The sequence below is a fragment of the Protopterus annectens genome, chromosome 2.part2 (assembly GCF_019279795.1).
Source record: "Protopterus annectens isolate FY-2018-M chromosome 2.part2, PAN1.0, whole genome shotgun sequence".
Taxonomy (NCBI): domain Eukaryota; kingdom Metazoa; phylum Chordata; order Ceratodontiformes; family Protopteridae; genus Protopterus; species Protopterus annectens.
Genome location: NC_056730.1, coordinates 127,936,622 through 127,960,407, shown reverse-complemented (window position 1 = coordinate 127,960,407; position 23,786 = coordinate 127,936,622).

Below are 23,786 nucleotides of genomic sequence, written 5' to 3'. Positions count from 1 at the left end.
ACAATCATTTAAAATGTAGAGAAGTTTTAGACAGTGTAGAGAAATTAAAGGCAAGTTAGTTTAAAACAAATAGGAATTGCATTATGAAGTGAGGGAGAAAAACAGGTATATTTAGAGAGAAAGTCACAGAAGAGAATTACTTAGTAATATCGAGTTTGTTTGTGTCTTTCGGCTTTTCCCGGTTAGGGGTCGCCACAGTGGAACTCCGGTCCGCTAATGATTGGTAATTGATTTTTACATGCCGAGTTACCAGCCCTGACGCACAACCTTCAATGAAGGTACGCCCATTCATGCATGTCTCCACGCAGAAGACGCTCTAGCTGAGAATCGAACCGGACAGTGTCCTACTGTGAGGCGACAATGCTACCGCAGCACCACATATTAATATTAATGTTAATATTTTCAAATATTTAAAGCATAACATATGTGTGTGTGTGTATATATATATATATATATATATATATATATATATATATATATATATATATATATATATATATATGTATATACATACATACACACACACACACACACATATATATATATATATATATATATATATATATATATATATATATATATAAAATTTATATAATATATTTTTACACAATTTATATGTTTTATATTGGATTATAGTTTTAAAATGAAGGCTTTTAATGTTTATGTGCCCCTTTAATGATAATGGTTTGGGGATGAAGAAGTAGGTATACACATCTTTTAAATTAAGGGCGGTCTTGTATTTCAGTTGTTCTGATGAAGTCCACACACTTATAGTGGATGAAAAAGCTAAACATACTTTGAATGTATTTTTTGTTCTTTATTAAAAAAAAAATACTGTGATCCTGTGGAAGTCTGATGTGTGTTTGGCAGTTTGTTTTAAAAAGGTGAAGAGCTGTGTATGGGGTATAATTTTTTTGTTGTTGTTGGACAGGTGCCCATTTTTTTTTTTTTTTTGGGAGAGATACAAATGTTGTATAAGGTGTTAAGGAATGAGAGGGTGAAGTAGGTAGGTTAGGTTAGGAAGCATGCACAGATATACAGGACATGCAATATAGATAGGGATGGGGAAGGAGACAAAAAGTTTGGAGACACCATGATTGGGGATAGGTAGGGGATGTTGAAGGCACACCCATATCCAGCTTGAAAGTAGTGAGACTGTAGTCCTCACACTTAGAACTGTCATCACTGTCTCCTTTATCAGCTGCCATGGTCAGTGCTGGATGTGGCATAATTTTTGGAATCTGACACTGGACTTCAACCCTGCTTAAACATGCACTGAGGTCTTTCTCCATGATATCTTCACCAGCCCTGTCAGCTCCTGCTGAGTGACAAAATTTCCACCTCCACTGGAATTGCTCCTGAAGGGTACCACTGCACCAGCAGCTGGGGCAGTGTTACGTGATGTAGGTGGAGCAGGTAGGAAGGTGTTGTGGAGGCAGTGCTGACAGGTTGTGAACCTGAGGTACAGGGTGTCAGTGCTGCGATCTGTTTAAGTATGGTTGTCCAAGCCACAGTGGTCATTGTATCTCTCTGTGTCATTTTGTTTTCAGCATCAATATATATATATATATATATATATATATATATATATATATATATATATATATAGAAAGAGAGAGAGAGAGAGATGGGGTCAAAAAAAGGGATAACTAGATCCATGGCATATCACATTAGTTTATTTTTTCAATAACCTTTTTGGCAATACATAAACAGTCATGATAATGTATTATTGTACACCTTTGCCACATCCAGATATAATGGAGAGGAACTGATGTGTCATAAAACAGACAAATTGCACTGCTAGGATATAAGAAATAGCAGCTTTTATTTCCCAATGACAGATAGTAAATATGTGTTCAAATGTAATAATTGCAATTACCATACTTGAAAATTTCCTGATATATTATTACTGTTAATATATTACAAATACTATCTTGTAATAAAAAGCCTTTATTTCCCTATGACAGATAGTATATATGCATTCAAATGTAATAATTTCAATTACCATATTTGAATTGTTCCTGATATATTATTGTTGTTAATATTTTACAAATAGTATCCTGTTATAAAAACTAATTGGTGCTTGTAGGTGTTGAACCCACACACACAGTTTAGCTGGTGTTTTCATTGCCAAGTGCAGCAGTTATTGTCAGTGGCATACATGCTTGATATAAAGGGGGAGGTATGCCTGCTCAGGATGCTAGTGTCTGTGGGAGTGAAAATAGTTACCTGGCTTGAATTTGGACTTGAGGCATACTTACCACATGCCTCTCTGAAGCAAGTTAATCTCTCTTGATGTACCTCACAGTTTGCTATTTCCACTGCAGCTGTACAGTACAAATATATATATATATATATATATATATATATATATATATATATATATATATCTATATATATGGATCTAGGACTATTGAACGAAAATTCAATAGTCTGAATCCACAATCACCGAACACACTTTAACAAAAGCACTTTCACTAGAAAATCGCTTTTGTTAAAGCGTGTTAAAAAAATACATTACATTTACGTTTTTGCAGGGGGGCAAGCCTGCACTGCCCACACCCCCCTACTTTAATATTCTCACTCCAAGGTCACACTACAGTGTGGAAAATGTAATTTTCCCTTATCCCCACTGTAGTGCGATCTCTGCAACAGGCATACTTAAGCGAAAGTGTTTCTTCGGTGAAAAGCACTTTTGCGCAAGTATGCCCGGCTGAATCTGTTTCGGTGATGTTGCCATTCGGGGATCCATATTGTGTGTGTGTGTGTGTGTGTGTGTGTGTGTGTGTGTGTGTGTGTGTGTGTGTATTATGAAACATAATGAATGACTGCATTGGCTCTCTAGATAATTATTATCATATCATATATGGGTTATATGTCATTATACTTACACAACTGAGGGGTGTTTGCAGTCATAAATTCAGCTTCCTACCAGCTTAGAAGGTCCCGCTTGCACTTCTTAAGGTCACTATAGCTGTGATGACATTGAACCCAAGTGAGTGGAATGCCAGTTGCACTGGAGACAGCCTTGGCTGAGCTGTTCCAATCAATGGGTTTATGTAGGATGGACCAGAGCAAGACGTGCATTCAAGTGAAACATTCTTCCTTCTCACATCTCCTTGCAGCATCAGAAAAGTACTTTGCAGAACACATTATTAGACTTGTAGTTAATGGCAGATAATGTAAAAGTGGACAACAGCTTACATGCTGTTAGCAATACTGGCAATAGTTGATTTTTTAACAACAACGCAATGATATCAGAAAATGTGAGTAATTTTGTATTCAGACCACCCTCTGTAAAATTATCAATTAAGTGGATAAAACCCTCTATCAGCTGTCATTTTCTTTAAGCTCCTTGTACTTACACCTTGTGCCATAGAGAAAGTTACCTGAAAGTTGTATTTTCTTCACTGAGTACTCTCCATAGTGCTGATGGCTGCACAACACCACCAGACTTTATTTCTCTTCAAAATGCAGCTTAAACTAAAATTTTCACTTTTTTCTTTACGCAGTGAACTGTGTTTATACACTGCTTTGCACAGTGCAAATGCAAAAGAGATTACAAAAAAATATATATATGAGAATAAAAACCGTTGACAGTATAATGAATTCAATCAATGGGTATATCTTACAATGACCAAAGCACGAAATGCATTACAGTGAAACATTCATCTTACTCAAATCTCCTTGAAAAATCATAAATGTACTTTGTGAAACACATTATCTGACTTGTGTTTAATGATAAATAATGTGAAAGTGGACAAACAGCAGTTCATGTTCTGTTAGCAATACTCAAAAAAATTGAGTTTTACACAGCACAGCGATAAAAATAAATGTGTGTAAATGGGTCTACTTTACATGGTCGACTTTTCATAAAGTCGACTTTCATATGACTTTGACCATACGATCAACTTTTGGAAAGCCGCCCATGTAAAATAAACACAAAAAACACAACAAACACTTACCTTAAAATTTTTAACAGAGGGGCAAGCCCCCCTGCACCCCTAGTGGGGGGCTCTACCCCCCCACACCCCCAGTAACTTAAATATACCAACTCCGAGATCACACTACAGTGTGGAATATGAAAATTTTCTCATTCTTCACTGTACGGAGATAGCGGTTCCCCATGGTCGGCTTTTCACAAGTCGATCATATGGTCTTGGCCATATGGAAGTCGACTTTGTGAAAGGTCAATCATGTGAAGGGGACCTGCGTAAATATGTATTCATACCACCCTCTGTAAAATTAATAGTAATGTCTTTCATCTTTTCCCAGATAGGGGTCACCATAGCGAAACTCCGGTCCGCTAATGATTGGCAGTGGATTCTTTACGGTGCCAAGTTGCCAGCCCAATGCCCAACCTTCAAAGAAGGCACACCCATTCATGCACGCACAACCTGCATGTCTTTAAATGTCACTCGACCACGGGGAGGACATGCAGACTCCACACAGAAGGCGCTCCAGCCGAGAATCGAACGGGAGAACCTCTTGCTGTGAGGTAACAACACTAACCCCTGCACCACCGCAGCTACCCTCTGTAAAATTAATAATTAACTATATTTGAACCCTACCTTACCTGTCTTATTTCTCTCAATTCACTTCAATTACACATTGTGCCACAGGGATTGTTATCTGAGATCTGGAATTTAGTCACTAAGTACTATCCAGACTGCTGACATCTGTGCATCAGTGCCAGCCATAGTTGTGTTACCTAAGGCAACCTAAACTAAATTGTTCACTTTTTCCTTATGTATTAAGCCCTGCTTGCATTCTTTCAAGCAGTGTGTAAATGCAGATTACAAATAAAATACATATTCAGATTAATTGAAATGTGATCTGTAAACAGGATTCAAACACTAAATCATTGGTCTTATTTTTCTTAGTTCACTTCATTTACACCATGTACCACAGAATTGGCCATCTGTCTTTTGCATTGTCTGCAGTCATTACTTTCCAGGTTGCTGATGGCCAAGCACCAACAGCAGGTTTATTTGCATTGCTGAAGGCAAGAAAAATTAAATTTTTCACTTTTTCATTAAGCTGTGAAAGTTGATTACACACAGCCAAGTGGTGCACAAATGCAGATGACAATATTTAGTAAAACATATACAAAAATTGTTTTGCATAACAATTTAAAGGAACATAAAATTAATCAAAGTATATATCTCGCAATGAGCAGAGCTACTGCTGCATTAAACCAGCACATTTAGCTTTGTCATATCTCCATGCCACATTACTACCATCATTTATGTCTCACAATATCAGGACTTTAGATAATGCCATGTGAATGGAAATGGGGATAAGGAAATGCAGGAATGTTTTCATTTATCACACAGTGTACACAATTAATATTGACATTATTTCAAATGGCAAATCTCTGTCTGTTTGTTAGTTTTAGTCAATACTGACGTTACTTGAGTTTCCCACTTAAAAACATTTGTACACCAAACTGAGTGTCATTATTTATTATTACATCTTTTAATAAAATAATCTGTGAACAAGTTTCTAATGCTGGCCCTACATCACCTGTACTTTTTCTCCACGCTTAATACATTTACACATTATGCCACAGAGTTAGATGTGTGACAGCTTGAATTTATTCACTCAGTACTGTCCAGAATATTGAGGAAAGTGCATCACTGTCAGTCTCAATTGCACTGTTGATGGCATCCTAAACTTAATTTGTCAGGTTTTACCTTGGTAAGTGAACTACCACTGATTGTTACTGTCCACTGATAATCAACAGAGTACAATGCCAAACAATGCACAAATGATCAGGTAAAAAAGCATTTAAAAATAAGTACTTTAAAGAAGTATATTTTTGATGTTTCTTCAACTTTATCTTTCCACGGGAACTTTTACAGATTTGAACCATTAAACCACAGTATTAAGAACAATAATTTAAGATAATTTCCTATATTTGCCACAGCCAATGCCATATATTAGCAAGGGGAACAGTATTTTGATGTACTCAGAATGTGACATTGTATCAAGTCACATTGAAAGTGCAACAGAAATAGGTTATGAAAGTTCTCCTTTCTCATTTGCCAGTAAATGTCTAGTTAAGTGAAATATTGGCAGCGGGTAGGATACCCATGTACACTCACAATATTAAAGAAAGACTGCAAACAATATACATGTATTTCTCTCTTTCTTTACAAAATTTGGTAAAGAGTACTACATCACATAACTTTTGTGGGTTTTATTTTTTTTGGAATTTGAGCAGTTATTACAGAAGAGTGTAGTATAACTTTGTAGAAAGGTTAGGTATTTTTACATGTGTAGCCCAAAGAATGTTTTAAGGTTATGATATCTACCTGGCTGCCCTTCTCATCAGTGGAGATGGCACTATAATAGTTTTCTCCATTTCCAGAAGCACATTTCAAATTAGTATTGTTAATGGTGAGATGTATTACACAGTTACAAAACTGTTGCCAGCATTACAAAACTTTTACATTTGTTATAATTTGACTAATATATTTTGAGTGGCTGTCTTAACTTGTGTGTAGTCATATGGAGTTTTATCTTTTAAAGTTTGCATGATGAATGCATACATTTATTCATAATTGAGTTTACAGCCATCCTATTTGTGTGTTAGAAATAGTACTTTTGTGTCCGCTTTCTGTTTCATCTCATACAGGGATATGGCATTCAATAAGAAGTCTGTACCCCGCAAGCCACCAATCGGTGATGTATAAACTGAGGTCATTATCCAGGGTTTATGACATCCTGGAGCTTTTATCTTAGGGAGAGCTAGAGTTGGCCAATCTGCCTGAGACAGGATATGGCAGCAGGTGATCATTATCAATGACATCAGCGCTATCATAGGGCATTGGAGATGCTACTCTCACATATGACACAGTCCAAGTGATATGATAATTTCTGCTCACCATGTGGTTGGCTGCAGTTGCTCTGGAACATGTGGCTGTAGGCAGTGGTCCTGCTACAAACCACCACTAACTGAAGTAGAGGAGTTCCTGTCCACTGTCAGAGATCCAGATAGGTTGGCAGAAGGTCCACACAGAATCTTTGATGTTGGTGCTGATGTGAATGACAGACCCAGAGTGTCTGAAACAGAACTTCCATGTATGCAAAATAAAAAAAAAATGTGAATGTCATTCTATATATCTTTATATGCCTATATCTTATATGTCAGATATATTTTGAGCCAGTGATAAGTATGAGCTGGATGACACATTAATAGAGAGCAGATGTTAATATGAGATTATTGTTAATCTGCACATGTAAAGGGGATTGCTTTCTCTTTCTTTTTTCATATGCACTGTGATACCTATCAGCTGTCTTTCCTTTCCCTTTCTCACATACAGTGATATCTAGATTGCAGTGTGCATAACACCTGCACATGATAAGCACACATTTGTTATTATTATTAGTGTATACAAGATCGATTTAAGTCATACCAGCTCCAAGGTCGCAATGAATTGGTGAAAGGGCAGGTTCTGTTATAGCTAAGTTACCGGTAAGTAAGAAGTAGGTCACAGTTCCTTTATGTTGGCCAACTATGGCCCTTCAGTGAATTTATTTTCAAAGATATGCCTGTTCATTAAAAGTAAATTTCGATAAGAAAGATTTTGTGTACAGATGTTTAATGTAATATTAATTTGATGGCTGAAAATAGACACATGACTACAGCAGCAGAAGCACTTTGATTTAAAGCCTGTTGCACATACAGCATAATGACAGTAGCATCAGCCCCTAACATGTTTTATCGTTTTTTATAAGTGTAATAGTGTGTGTATTCTAAAGATGTTTGGTGCTCCTGGCAAATGGCTACATTAAGTGTACATGATTGCTTTATAGCTTCCTGAATAGCTCTGCCATGTTGGATTGGTTAATTAGCATGAACTTTGGCTCTTTATATTGACAATAGCATATTATGCCATTTCCCTTTGTTTTGAGGCTCTACTTGGCTTCTTAAGGGTAGACCTCCACTTTAGGTTACCTAAAATATAAGCTTTATGTTCTAGTTCTGGGTTTCAGTTAGTGTTTTATAGTCAAAAGCATTACTGGGTTTCACTGGGTATTTGCAAGGAGAATGGAACTGGAGCACCTGTCATTAATATTTGAATTCTTAGCAGCAATAGAAAAGGATTATATTACAAATATGTTAAACAGACAAACATATAAAAGATTTTGTAATTATTCTTAAAAATCCATAGTCATTTCAAACAATAAATGTAACAAATTACTCACAAACTGGCAGTAAGTAAGGAAACTTACTTTTCAGTGTTTTCTTGAGAAATTTTAACTAGCATGCATAACCTTAAATTAATTCTTATGGGGTTACTTGGCTATGTTTCTATCTTCTAATATATAAATACTGTTATGTTTTTATTGTTTGTATTATTTTGCTGTTACATACTGCTGATGCATATTTTATATACTTTAATAAAGAAGTATATTTCAAAAAGGAAGGCAGTTACATTGGATATGATACACCTATGATTATACACATTTCCACTATCTTAGGAGGCCAATAAGCTAATCGTTAATAATAGCATTTGAAGGACAACCTTGAGGCTTTTTTTTTTGTGAGAGCCACTATTCTTATCAACAAGATTATTTTAACTAACACTGAGATTCTGAGAATATTTTTCAAGTTTATAGCAGTTATCATAATGTAGATAGTGAAAGAGATAGACAGAGCATTCTTCTTTAAAAATGTAGTGGTAGGAAACCAGAAGTCAGTAAGTTTTGTTTAAGCATTAACCCTTTTTAAATAAAGATAAATTAGAAGCTTAAAAATTGTATTGCTGTTACATCTGTAGTATAGAATGTAATGGCTGTGGTAGAACTGTGAGTATTTTCTGTTGTATACCATTATCAGGAGGAGTAAGAGACTCTCCTGATTTGATGTGCTAGGGAGTCTATGCGTTGCATCCATGGCTAGTATTGTTATAGATTGTTTCAACTGTTGATTTTGTAGGCAGTAAATTAGTGTCACTTTTTGTCAAGTGGCATGGTCATAGTATAATTTGATCCTTCAGTTTATCTGAATGTGTAATCTGTACCTTAAAATTTAGTATGCTCTGTGGTAAGGATCCAGATATATCTTAATGCTGCTTTGCAAGTTTGATATTGTTAAGGACTGACTTAAAGGAATGGCGAAACATCCAGCTGCAAAATTTGAAGGAAAAGTGACCAATCCTGTTCAGACTGTGATTTACCTTACCAAAGATGGCAGCAGAATTAATCTTTAAATTCAAGTACTGATCTGAGTCTGGAGAAAATGTTTGCAGAAAAAAAATCACTTGCAAGGTGGGGTGGACAAGCCCTAGAAGACACTAAGAGACTACCAGAAAGATAGGGTAAAATTCTTCCCTGATCCTATCACATGCATAAACAATCTCTGTGCTATATATAAACTGGATTACAACCCCAGATGCTGAAGAAAAAGCAGACTCTTTTGTTTGTTGTGCCATTTTTTTTTTGGAATTACATTCCACTTTCTTGAATGAAACAATGCAACTAGCCCCCCCCCCCCCCCTCAGAAATTCCTATTTAGCAACACTTGGCTCCTAGCCTCTGAGTCACAGTTATGGTCTGAGCATGGATTAAAAATAACACAGAATCTTAGATGAAACAATAATGATGAATCACATAACTGTCTAAAAATGCACAGAATTGGCCCTTCATTGTGATTCCTCAACTATTAATTAAAAGGCATTCATAAAAGGTCAGGAAGGTGCTCTCAGTATTACCAGCCACCAGAAAATGATTTCATGTCAGAGACATGAAGACAGACATGACTGAGCTCTCTGATTATGTGTCTCAGGCAGGTATGTCCCTAGCCTTAAGCAGCATTTTAACTTCATCTAGGATGATACCTCAGTACAAAAAGAAAAAAATGATTGACTTCAACAATTAGTTTCTGATGTCATTCAAAGGGCAGTATCTGTCAGCCTGGGATGACATGGTTGACAGACGTCGATCCTTTGCCAGAGATGGTCTTCATCTGCCACCCCTGGGATTTTGGTTACTGGCTAAGGCTCTTGCCACCCCCATAGTGCCTTTTCATGCAGTGTCACAAGAACAACATCCCTGATGTAAAAATACCATCTAAAAACAAACTCAAGGGTTATGCTGCTAAATGCAAGGAGTCTAAATCAAAAACTGCACACACAGGAAGCAGTCTTCACCCTGGAAGATGCTGACATTTGTGCAGTCACTGAGAGCTGGTTTAAGGTTGTAGAGAGCACTCTAGCTATACCAGGTGGCATTTCCTTCCACACATTCAGACCAGAAACTGAAGGTGTGAGAACTAAAGAAGGTGGTGTATCAATATTCATTAAGGATACATATACCTCTAGATTGGTTAAATAGCACAATTCCCTTGAATTACTTCAGGTACAATTGACTGTAGGTAAGACCCCTCTTCAGGTCATGGCCAGCTATAGGACCCCCTCCATGAATCAGGACATTCACTCAGTCTACTTGGATCTACTTGAGTCAATCAAGATACAACCAAAAACCTTGGCTTTGGGTGACTTTAATTACCTGTTTATTGGCAGGGTAAATTATACATGTTCTAACTCACTTGCCAGAGGCTCCTGGCCTTCATTAACTCCAGTGCCCTGGAGCAGCTGGTTGACACACCCACAAGAGGCTCAAACTTCCTGGATCTGGTGCTCACCAACATGGGTGACCATTGCACCACCCCCAGTGTGTGGCCATCCCTGGTGAGATCTGACCACAAATCTGGCTCATTAGAAGTAACTATAACACAAGATCACCCCCCCCTTAACAACAACTAAACTAAAAAACTTTTCCAAGGCCAATTACAACCTCTTACATAATGACATGAATAGTTTAGTAGATCCTCCCCCCACTGAGGGAACAGACACTTTTGCTGAGTTATACACTAAGGAAAAACAAACCTGCCCCGTGGACAACTGTCATTAATAGGCTATGCAATAGGAGAAAGAAATTGCTGTCTAAGAGTAGGAAGGACAGGCGTCAAAACTGAAAACACCTCCTCAACTTAAACAAGTAAATAAGATTTTTAGTGAAGTCCTACAAAGTTAACTACAAATCCAAATTAGCTTTCTTAAGTAAGTATAACCACAAGCCATTCTTTACTTACATCCGTAACCTCAAAGGTAAGGCTCAGATTTGTGCTGAACCTGTAGTTAATGGTACTACAGAACCTGTGGATATAGCAAACTGTTGGCTGACAGGTTCAGTGAAAACCTCACTCTCCTGTCCCCGCCGCATATATCCCAAAGCATCCCTAACACCTGTCCCCCTCCTAGTATCTCTGAGAAGCAGGTCTTAAATGTCCTCTACAAAGCCGAAAACACAGCCTCTATGGGATGAGACAACATCCAAGGCTGTGTTCTACATGGGTTAAACAGGAATTGGCATCACAACTGGGCACCTTTTCAATCACAACCTAAGCACTGGCCTCATCTCAGTGGAATGGAAACAGCTACTGTCATCCGTTTGCACAAAGTGGGTGCATCCACAGACCCCAGGAACTATAGACCCATTAGCCTGACCAGCCTTATCTGCAAGACCATGGAATGAATCATCATGGACCTTATTATCAAAGATATAGGAAATCTCCATATACTTAACCCCACCCAGTTTGGCTTTGTCAAGAGGAGATCATGCCTGTTAAACTTGGTGGACTTCTTCAAGACAGTCAACAAAGACATAGACAAGGTCCTACCCAAACTTAGCCAAGGCCTTTGACACAATCTCTCACTCAGACATCATTGATAAATTCACCCAGCTGGGTATCAACCCATATATTGTCAGGTGGGTTGCAAACTGGTTCAGTGATAGAACTCATATGGTCAAAATATGGGAGTCCACCTCCTCCAGCAGACCTGTAACCAGTGGTGTTCCACAGGGATCGGTTCTGGAGCCCCTACTGTTTGGAATCTATCTCTCTGAATTAAAGGCTAAAACTAAAGGACTGTGAATGACTTTTGCTGATGACTGCAAACTGGGGATAATCACTGAAACCCCTAGCAATGTCAACAAATGCAAGAAGGACTTATTCAGATTAACGACTGGTGCCAAAGTCATGGTCTTAAACTTAATGCAAGAAATGCATTATCATCCTTTTCAGCAATGGTGATGTTCCTGCAAAGTACCACATCAATAACAATACTCTAAGCACACAGTCAATGGTGAGAGATCTAGGCACACAGGTTGACAGCAACCTTAACTTCAATCACCATGTCTCCACAGTGGTAAGAAGGGCATTTTATATCACTCATCTCGTAAGTAAGGGCATTACCTCCAAAAAAAAGAGGTTATAACTCCCCTGCACTCTTCCTTCAGCAGTCCAATAAAAGAGTACAACACTCACTTTGGTGTGTTCCTTTCTGAACACTTGCAGCAAATGGAGAGATCACAAAGATTCCTTACAAAGATAATTCAGGGTGCTCAAGATCTGTCTTATGCAGCCACACTGAAATCATTGTCACTTTACTCTGTGTCATACAGACTGCTCAGTGGTGACTTGTGCCTTGCATATAGAGCAATCTCTGACCCAGCTTTAATGGAAATGATGATTGCTGGCGAGACAGATTTGTCTCACAGAGGTTGCCCCACCTTTGGAACAAGCTTCCTATTCATGTTAAACAAAGCACCTCATTGGCCCTATTTAAGTGCAGTTTGGATGATTGGATGGGTAACTGGAAATTCACCCCAGGGGTTCCACCTGTGTCCCTCTTGATAGAGGTAACAGGTGCTGATTTTAGTGTCTGCTTCAACCAGACACCCTTTGGAACATGGGTTGAACTTGGCTAGGTGTGTAAAGGCCATGGGTCCATTAGCCTAGTAACCTCCTATGAACCTTCTATGATCCTATGATTCATGAGAGTATGGGAGATAATGTTGTTACAACATACTGCTCCATTTCCATAGGGTTTCACATCTATAATGTGAACTTGTGGTATGTAATTACTGTTTACTTACATCATGTCTCAGGTTCATAGGTAAGTATTAGGCTAATTGCCCTGGTAGGCCATTTTTAGCCCATCTAATTTTGTTAAGTTGTTGTTCTTGATAATGTTCAAAATGTATACTACACTGGTTTCTTGTTTTCTCTGGCAGTGATAAAATATATGAATAAGCAGATTGACTGACTAGTTCTGCAGATCACTGTAGCCAGGAGAAGTCACTGAATCTCTGAATGATTTGACCATCCTGCAGGAAGGTTTGTCTCAAATAAATAGCTGCTGTCAAAATCATGGTCTGAAACTAAATGCCAAAAAAATGCATTATTGTATCCTTCTGGAAGTCATCTATCACAGTTAACTACCACATTGCTAACGCTTCCCTAAGAACTGACCCAGTTGTTTGGAATTTGGGAAATTATGTGGACAATGACTTAACTTTTGACCAATATGTGTCTATTGTTGTAAGAAAGTCCTTCTATATTGCGCAGCTTATAAACAAAGTGATTGCGTTTAGATCTAGGGATGTCATAGTCCTCCTTTACTCAGCCCTCATTAAGCCAGTCATTGAATATAATGCCTCATTTGACATGTATCTTTGCAGACACATGCAGCAGCTGGAACACCCACAGAGATACTTTACTAAAAAGATACAATGCTAAACAACATGTCCTACATGAACTGACTCAAAGCTCTGTCACTATACTCAGTATCTTGCAGACTGCTAAGAGGTGTCCTGTGTCTGGCATACAACACATTCTCTAACCCAATATTGAATTATTGCACATCAGCAACTCAAATGGCATCAGAAATACTTATTCTAGGGCTCTAAACTTCTTCTGCAACAACAACAGAATGGTTTGGAGGGACAGGTATATTTTGCACAGGATCCTGCTCCTATGGAACATACTCACCGTCCACATAAAACTAATTTCATCTTTGTCCACTTCAAGTGGAACTTATGTCTACTGATGGTAAACAGAAAATGTACCCCAGAACTGTCCCCTGTACTACTAATGGAGAGATGCAGCTCCTAAATGCTTTATCCAATGCATGTGTCACCTCAAATTATCAATGGTATGATCCCAATTATTTTCATTAGGGGTAATATATAATTATCTACCACAAGATGGGTAAAGTCATTCTATATCCAAGTAGGATAGGTTATTTCGAGCACAAAAAGGGAAACTGGCTAGGCTTAAAATGCCCTGTAAGGGCAGCTAACCTAGTATTTACCTATGAACCTATGACTGATGTTTGCTGCATATCATGCAATGCAGTGTCAGCTGCTAAGCAACTTGTTCACCTGCTTTGATACTTAGAAGATGAGGAGCCTTTGAGTTGTAATCCAACTCCAGATGCCTAGATTCATATTTTTGTACTGACCAGAATGGGTATGAAGTGTGTGGTGTTATAAGTAAGCTGCTTTGAAGACAAGATGAAGGAACAGCTGCTTGAAATTATTTGGGTTACTGGTGGTGTAAGCGAGAAACTTTTTTTGCAGGAATTTGTTTAAATACGATGATGATAGGGATTAAAGTGACACTTAGAAAATGTATAATATTCACATTACCTTTTTCATTAAGAACATTTATTAATGTGATCAGTTTTGTACAATTAGAGAATTTATGTTCTCAGTAAATGAAACAGCATCTTCATAGGTTCATAGGTAGGTACTAGGCTATTAGCCCTAGGGCCTATATAAGCCTAGCCAAAAAGGTACCCTGGCTTTATCCACCCAAGAAAATAATTTTCCTGTCCCCCTGTCGAGCAGAGCCACAGAAGTGATCCCTGGGGTGAATTTCCTATTTCCCATCCAATAAAAGATATTGGTCAGAGCTGAGATTCAAATCATGCATACTAAACCAGAGCTCTAACCACTACACTACACCAGCAACTATAATATATATATATATATATATATATATATATATATATATATATATATATATATATATATATATATATACAATCTAGAAAATATACAACAACAAAGGTCACTACTCTGTCTCTGAAACACTTTCAGATATCTGTCTTTCCAGATCTTTAATTTTTACAGAGTGTATGCTTCTAGCCCATAAGCCAGTTAGAACTCCATGAAGTATATCATATAAGATATAATTATTTATTTATAACAAAGATCCAGTGTACCACACTCAGGTAATGAATATCATGAGTTTTTTTCTTTTTGTATGTGCATTTGCCAGATGTCCACTTAGCTCCTAGAATACTTCCCTTCTCTTTCGTCTTCCTGTTATCTCTCTCTCTCATTAATGTCTTCCCCCATCAGGACACTGGGGTCTATATCACATTATTGAAATTCCAAAATGTCAAACACCATAAGCTTGACCTTGGAATCTCGAAATGTGATATACTCGGACTCTCAGAACAGCAAATTTTTTCCATGGGAAAATTTTCGCTGTTCCGAGAATACACACACACACACAGCACAAGCACACCAAAATACATAATCCACACATACACACTTCACAGAACCCTACACTAAACCGTACATACACTACTAGCTATTCACTTACCTTAACCCAACCCTAACCCTAAGGTCCCTAACTATCGCACACTCACCTTACCGGCTCCCTAACCCTAAGGTCCCTAACTATCGCACACTCACCTTACCTGCTCCCTATCCCTAAGGTCCCTAACTATCACACACTCACCTTACCTCAGTCCGTTCACACTCTTATTTAACCCAGTCCATCACCTTCGCACCACAGTCGAGGAAATAGTGAAGTTGCAGAAACGGCCCACAGAATACTTTCCTTAGAAAAATATTCGGTGTTCTGCAGCTTCGCTATTTCAAGCGTTCACTGAATAGGGGTCAATATTATAGCATTCGAAGTTTTAAGACTTTGATGTTATAATATAGACCCGTACACTGAAGATCATGTCTCCACAGGAGTGATAAACCTTAATGGCATTCTGTTCTCTTCCCATGGGGTGCCCCTTGTAGTTGAGATAAGAACATTAACATCTGGGAGATGGATCAGTATATTTTTGTTTTATGGCTATGGCCTTCCTAAGCCCAAAGTGTCAATGCATAGAGTGGCTAGCTATTCATTGCTATACATCATCATTTGCTACAAGCCAAGGGGACAAGCTTGAACTACTCAGAGCTGCTCCTTGACCTCCACAAGTAAACAGACCAAGCTTTATACTGGTATTTCATTATAAATACTTTTGTTAAGTTACCCAGTGTGACAGGCAAAAGCAGGGTTAAAATTCATAACTTTAATCGACACATGTAGTAAAGTAATCCAAGTCCATTTAGCAGTATCAGTCAGTTACTGAACCCCCCTCAACAACTGGAAATCCTTCAAATGTTGAATAAACAAACCTAAAATTCTGACACTGCTGTCTGGCACATGCCCACAGTATAAGCTTAAATATTTCCCTTTCAGTTAAACACAAGCTTAGAAAATACAGAAACAATGAAAATAACACTATTTTTTAATACTAAGCATTATAAGTAATCCATAACACATAGGGCTGGATTCATTAACAGTTACTCATATTGTGCACTTCCAACACATTAGGGTAATGTTTGGTATTCATTAAATAGCTGTACATAACATGTACAGCCACCACACACAGATAAACAGTGGGATATGCTAATAGCAGCATAAAGAGCCAAAGTACATGCTAGTTAACCAATCCAATATGGTGGAGCTATTCAGGAAGGTATAAAGCAATTATGTGCACTCAATGTAGGCTTTTGCCCTGTGCACCAAAACTCTTTGGAATACAGCACAATTACAATTAGTCAAAAAAGCATAGGGATTGCTGCTGATATTGTTATTCTATATGTGCAACAGGCTTTAAATCAGGGGGCTGCTGCTTCCAAGCCTCAGGTAAGAAGAAGAAGGGTGTTTTGACCCCCAATTGACTTATCATGGACTGTAAGACACAGAAGATTATGCACCAAAACTAAGTAGACATGGAAACAGTATAGTAAATATGCAGTCTATTCCACCCTCATCTGAAGCCCAAGGTAAGAGTGCAACCTGTTTGGAAAACAAAAACTCCTAACTGCTTAGTTCCATATGCAAGTAGCTATATGTAACTAAGATGAGGCATCTAGCCTGTGTACAGTAATGTCAGTAGTACTGTACAACTGTGATGTCTGGAATATCCACCTATAGACTTTTCACAATAATGTGCTTCAAACATTTTACTTTCCCACGCATATATTTAGTGGTAACTACATTAAAAACATGCAAAGGCCAGTGCACAGTCATATATCATTGACACAGGGTGATGGTGAGGGAAAATGCATGAGGGTAAGCCTAACACTAAAGAAGTGAGTGCGAGTTACTGAATTGTATCGCCTACTTGAAAGTTCTGAAGTATACACACTAGTGTGTTCCCTAAATTCATAGCCGACATCAATGTGCAAAATAAGTAAAAATTGAAGTTCCATATTAGTACATACATGTAAATACAGACCCCCCCCAAAAAATGTAAAGGCAATATAATAAACGTGTACAGGTCATAAAAAGAGGACAGTGGCTGTGTAACCGAGTTGTACATTGCAACACTAATGAAAGCAATGTACATTTTTCCAGTATGTTGTTGTTGTTTGTCTTTTGGCTTTTTTCCCGGTAAGCGGTTGCCACAGCGAAACTCCGGTCCGCTAATGATTGGCAGTAGATATTTACGAAATGCCGAGGTGCCAGCTCGACGCCCAACCTTCAACGAAGGCATGCCCATTTACGCACGCATGTCTTTCAAATGCTACCCAAACGCAGGGAGGACATTCAGACTCCACACAGAAGGCACTCCCAAGCCAAGCCGAGAATCAAACGGGAGAACCTCTTGCGGTGTACTTTTTTCCAGTATAAATGGGTAAAAGTGTTCTTGGATGTCCACTTGTGTGGAGGGTGATCACTTGTATATCACAGGCTTAACACATTTTTAGGATACAGACATCAACCCCCTGACCTTCATAGAAAGTCACACAACATACTTCTGCAATAACTTGCCAGATGGGCATTGAAAATGTTCCATAATATCATGTCACCTATTTCACAAACTTTTGTATTATAACAAATAACAGATATACATGACTATGCCAACAGTAAAGGACACACAATGCATATACTAAACTGTGGGTATTATTGAGAAATATAATCCATCACTAAGTTTGAAATATAGCATTTTGTAAACAATAGCAACTTACTTTTGCATCAAGTTAGTTGTGACACCATGTTTTGCAAGCAATTAGTAGCATTTAGCTCTCTGATAAACACTTACACCTACCATGACACACATTTCCTTCCATACACAATTACTTTGATATAGTACAGATTCAGACCTGTGGGCAATGAGATAGTGCAAATACGATATGAACTCTTTAGCATTTATGAATTCTAAAATCTGCAGTAAGTGCAGGGAATGTAAACGTGGTATAAGGATCTACACAATTTCATGCACATGCCCTACCCCTGCAAGGACAAAGAATGAGAAGTTCTGCATGCTATGTGTTTGCAGGGCAAATAATTACTCTGACTGCAGTATCACTCAGTGTGTCAAGGAGAAAGTGCTGACAAGAAATGCTGTGACTACTATTGACTGAATTAGGAGAGGAACATTCCTAACATTGATATGAATTGTTTATGAAAACAGATTCTGCCTCTGAATACAACTGTGTCTGCAATTGAACAGAAGCAGATTAATCATTGAAACATATATCAACTGCAAGGCAAAGCACATAGCAATCTTGTTAGAGAAGCATAGCTCTTTGACCAATATTTGCAAAATAAAAAGAAGCAAAGATGTGCGATCCACACATCTAACTGCAAGTTACACAGCACAAAGGTCAGGATTTTTTTCGCTTTTCCTGTAATGCAATTTAACACTGGATTACATATTGAGTATAGGTAACCTTGTTTTTATCTACACTGTATAATGTGTGTGACACATGGTAAGGATCTGAATTGTGTCTTGTTACTGCTGTGGGGGTCCAATCCAGACATGGCTGTGTTTGTATGAACATGATGTTAAATAGTTTATTTTCAGGTGGAAACATAACCAAGTTGAGGAAATATAAGTATACATTTTATTTACTTTTTCCATAATTCAGTTCCAGTACCTTCTCCCTCTCTCCCTCTCTCTCTCTCTCTCTCTCTTTCTCTAGCTCTGTTGCATTTCATTTGGCATAACTCACTTTAGACTGAAAGCAGTCTCCAGCAGTCAACTGCAGTTAACTGCCTAAGGGAAAAATGAACAATTTAGTTTAGGCTGCCTTATTTAGCTAAATTCAGCCTGGTTCATTGAGGGGCCATCAGAACTCTGGATAGTGTCAATGAAGAAAATACACCTGCTAGGTAACTTTGTGGCACAAGATGTAATTACAGTCAGCTTTGAATAAAAAAAAACATCTGATGCATGGTTCAAATGTAGTTAAATGATAATTCTAGAGACAGTGGTCTGAACACATAGGTAATCACATTTTGTGATACCAGTGTGATGCTGAAAAAATATCAAATATTATCAATATTGCTAACAACACATGAGCTGTTGTGTGCCCACTTTCAAATTATATGTCATTAAGTGCAAGTCTGGTAATGTGTTCTACAAAGTACATTTCTGATGTTGTAATGAGATGTGAGAAGGATGAATGTGCCAGTTGAATGGACTTCTTGCTCTGGTTTCTGCTACATATACGCACTAACGGCATTTAATTTGCTGTCAGCTTTTTTCTCTCCATATAATTTCTTTGAATGCCTTTTCAGTTTGATCTCCACTTATCACCAGGCAAAAATGGTTCACTGCCTAAGAAAACGTGAAAAATTTTGTTTACACTTCCTTGTGTAGAGCAAATATGCATGGCATTGGTGCACGATCCCCTGCAACTTCGATAGTTCTTACTACAGAGAATGCACGTGACAGATATCCATTTCTGTAACACAAGTTATGATTGAAGTGAATTGAGTGAAATAAGTCACAGAAGGCATTGTTCAAATCCTGTGGTGCAATCACATTTTACGCACACACACACACACACACACACACACACATATATATATATATATATATATATGTGTGTGTGTGTGTGTGTGTGTGTGTGTGTGTGTGTGTGTACATTTTTTTTAATTATTTTAATCTGCATTTGCTCTTTGCTTGGCAGCACATAAACAGGATTTACTACCTTAGGAAAAAAATGTAAAACTTAGTTTAGGCTACCTTATGTATAACAAACATGCCCCAGCAGCATTGTGAGGATGGCAACACTCTAGACTGTGAAGAAATGCACCTTTCATGTAACTTTCTTTGTGGCACAATGTGTAACTGAAGTTAATTGAGAGAAATAAGCCATGTGATGCACTGTTTGGATCCTGTTTAGACATCACATTGGAATTATTTGCAATATGTATTTTTTATTTTAATTTGCATTTGCTCTTCACTTGGCAGCATGCCATCATGGTTCACTATCCAAAGGAAAAAAGTAAAAAAATTAGTTTAGGCTAGCTTATGTAGGGCAAACACACATGGCAATGGTATGCTTTCCTCAGCATGCTGGACAGTACTGAGTGGAAACATTCTACCTCTTACATGCCTTTTTTTGTAGCACAAGGTGTAAGTATAGTGAGCTTAGATAAAGAACACAGCTGTTTAAGGGTTTGAATCTGTCTGAGACATCCTTTTTACAAAGGACGTATGAAGCCTATTTCTCAAAACATTTTGTGTAGGACTGTAATACTAGTGAAAAATGATAATAATAATAATGTTAAACCTGTTTCTTGCAAGCCATGTATCAGTAATTCTTGCTTAAGTAAACTTTTCTATTTAGCATATATCATTTATGTTTCACATTTAACCTCAAGCTAATGTATGTCCAAAAATTCCTGTACATGACAATGCTGATATCTAATATAAAATTCACTTGTATCTGTATGATGGCCACAGTACTTTTGTTATAATCATCATGACTCGCCACATATCCAACTACGTGTTTAGGACAGCTATGCCTTGTAAAGTAGGTAGGTAACATACTCCAACCTGCATTATTCAACTCATTCAGCTGCATCCAACTGAAATTTATTTGCAAACAGAAATACTGACTATTACATAGGAATGCATTCCCAGAACTAAATAAAACCACACAAATATACAGGCTCTTCTAAAGTGTATCTCCATTAATTCTGAAATTAGTATATATCTAATTTACATGTTTGAAAAGCAGTTCTCCTGTGGCAGTATGAATTAATATGCTAAACTTAATTTTTTGCATGCTTTATCCCATAGGTTTGATTCAAAGATGGTACAATACTATTTTAACATTGTGCAAGCCCCAACATCAGAATAGGTCACAAGTCATACTCTTTCTCCCACGAAACTGCAAAGATTAAAAACCATGCCATTAAGTATTCCATTATTGAACACTGCAACCTGTGTCAATAGGTTTAACATCACACATGGCAAAGCTCAATGACAGTTACACCTTTAAAGCTATGTGATGTAACTAGTGTCAATGTGTCTGCCAAGGAATCCATATGTTTTCAAATGTGCAAATGCAGGTGGCAAGGCTGTGTGTCTTTGTGCAATATCAGTTACATGTGAGATATGAGCTGGGTGCCAATAAAGGCAGATTATGTAAGCTTGACTTTTGCAGACATGGCCAGCAAGTGAGAGGATAATGTTTTTATTTTTTAGGAGTCAAGTATATGTGCGGCACTTCTCGTAAAGAACTACAGCTATAGACTGCTGCAGAGGGATTATAACAGTTCTCAGTATAAGGCTGAGACTTAGAATAGCTTAGGTAAGGCTGTCTCCAGTGCAGCTGTCATTCCACATGTTGGGAAATGTTGTCATCACCTCTACAGTGACCTTAAGAATCACAGCAGGACCTACTAAGCCAATGGGAAGCTGAATTTAGGACTGCCTACTCCTGTCAGTTATATAAATATACTGACCCAAAACCTCCCTATGATATGGTATTAATCATCTAGTCGGCCATTGCAGGTACTCATTATGCTTTCAAAAAACAAACAAACAACAACAAAAAAAAAAAAATATATATATATATATATATATATATATATATATATATATTTTTTTTTTTTTTGCACTTTACAGCTGCAAAGGGAATAGCTGCAAACTGTGAGGCACACTAGAATAGATTAACTCACCTCAGACAGGAATGGGGTAAGTATGACTTGGGTCCAAACTCAAGCCATCTATTTCATTTCATTCCCTCATTCAGTAGCATCTTGATCAGGCATTCCTTAATCATGATGCTAAATATCCATACCTTCCCCAGTACCTCTTGCTGCTTGCATTAGAAAATAAGAACACCAGATTAAATGTGTGTTCAATACCCAGATGCAGCAATTACTTTTTATTACTGGATAATTTATTACTGGGTGACACAGTGGTTAACAGTGTCACCTTACAGCAAAAGGTTCTCTGGTTCAATTATTGGCTGGAGTGTCTTCTGTGCAGAGTCTGCATATTCTCATTGCAATCATGTGGGTTTCCTCTGGGTACTCCCACATTCCAAAGACATGCATCTGGAGAATTTCTCCCCAAACCTCCATGCAGCTGGAACATTTCTCCATGGGCCTCCATTGAAAATAGGCTCTGTCCTAGTCAGACTTTCCCCTTCAACAAATGTTAAAAAATATATTTTTATAAAATATTAACAGCAATGAATATGCTTGTGTCTCTCAACTGTCCAGATTTGTGCAGAATGTCCAGATTTTTGACACATGTTTTTTTGTGTGTTCCTCATAAAATTTGAGTTTTTAAGGGTAATCAATGTGGACTGAAGTCACTAAATAATGATGTAATTAGGTTTCAGACTTCATATCTTTCAGAAAATGCATGTTAACACAACACCTGTTATTCTAGCAACTTTTTTTCTTTAAAAGAGTAAAATTTAAAATCCGTCCCTATTTTGGATACTTTGTCCACCCATTATTTCAGGCTTTGTCCAGATTTTTTGAGCTAAGAAGTTGATTGGTATGGATATGCCAAAAACAATCTAATCATGGTAATTTAAATTATTACATTTCAATGCATAATGCCTATCAATTTTTAGGGAAATAAAGGCTGCTCTTTGTTATATCACAGCAGTGAGATTTGTTTATTTTATGGCACCTTAATACCTTTCCATCATATATTGATGTGGCGAAGGTGTACAATAGTAAATTGTTATAAATGGTTATGAATTGCCAAACCACAGTTATTGATAAAATACAGTATTTTGACATGCCATGTATCTAATTCTCTTTTTTTTGTTTCCCCCACCCTACATATCTATTTTGTGGTGGGTACAATTTATTAACAATCTGGTGTCTGGATATCTTGCTGCTGAAAAATAAATGACCTACAGCACAGAGATATAGGCCAACCACTGCTGCTCAGCCCACCATACCTCCACAGATGGCAGCAAAGACAACCAGCACTTATCCTACTTTTTACTGAAAAACCTTCTCTGCAATACACTGAAGAGGTCATCCTGACAAAAGTATACTCTTTTACCTTAAGAATCAAACTTCTGCTGTGGCACTTGTGATTAATACAGCACTCTCTAAATCATGTAAGTAGATAGGTAGAAGGATCATGGCTCAATATGGAGAACTTGTATGTGTGTGAATGATAGTGTTTACAGTTAAGTGAATGTGTGCTCAAGCAACATCTACTCTGGATAACCATTTTGAATTGCTAGATGACTCCACTATCCCCTCATCCCATCTTTCACAACCACAACTTGTTTGCAACACAAGGGTATAGATAGGCATACCATTTGTGCTTTACTGATTACAATTTTCTATGTATTACTTAGAGAAAACCTGGCTTTTTTAGGCCATACTCTGTCCACAACTGCCTAAATCA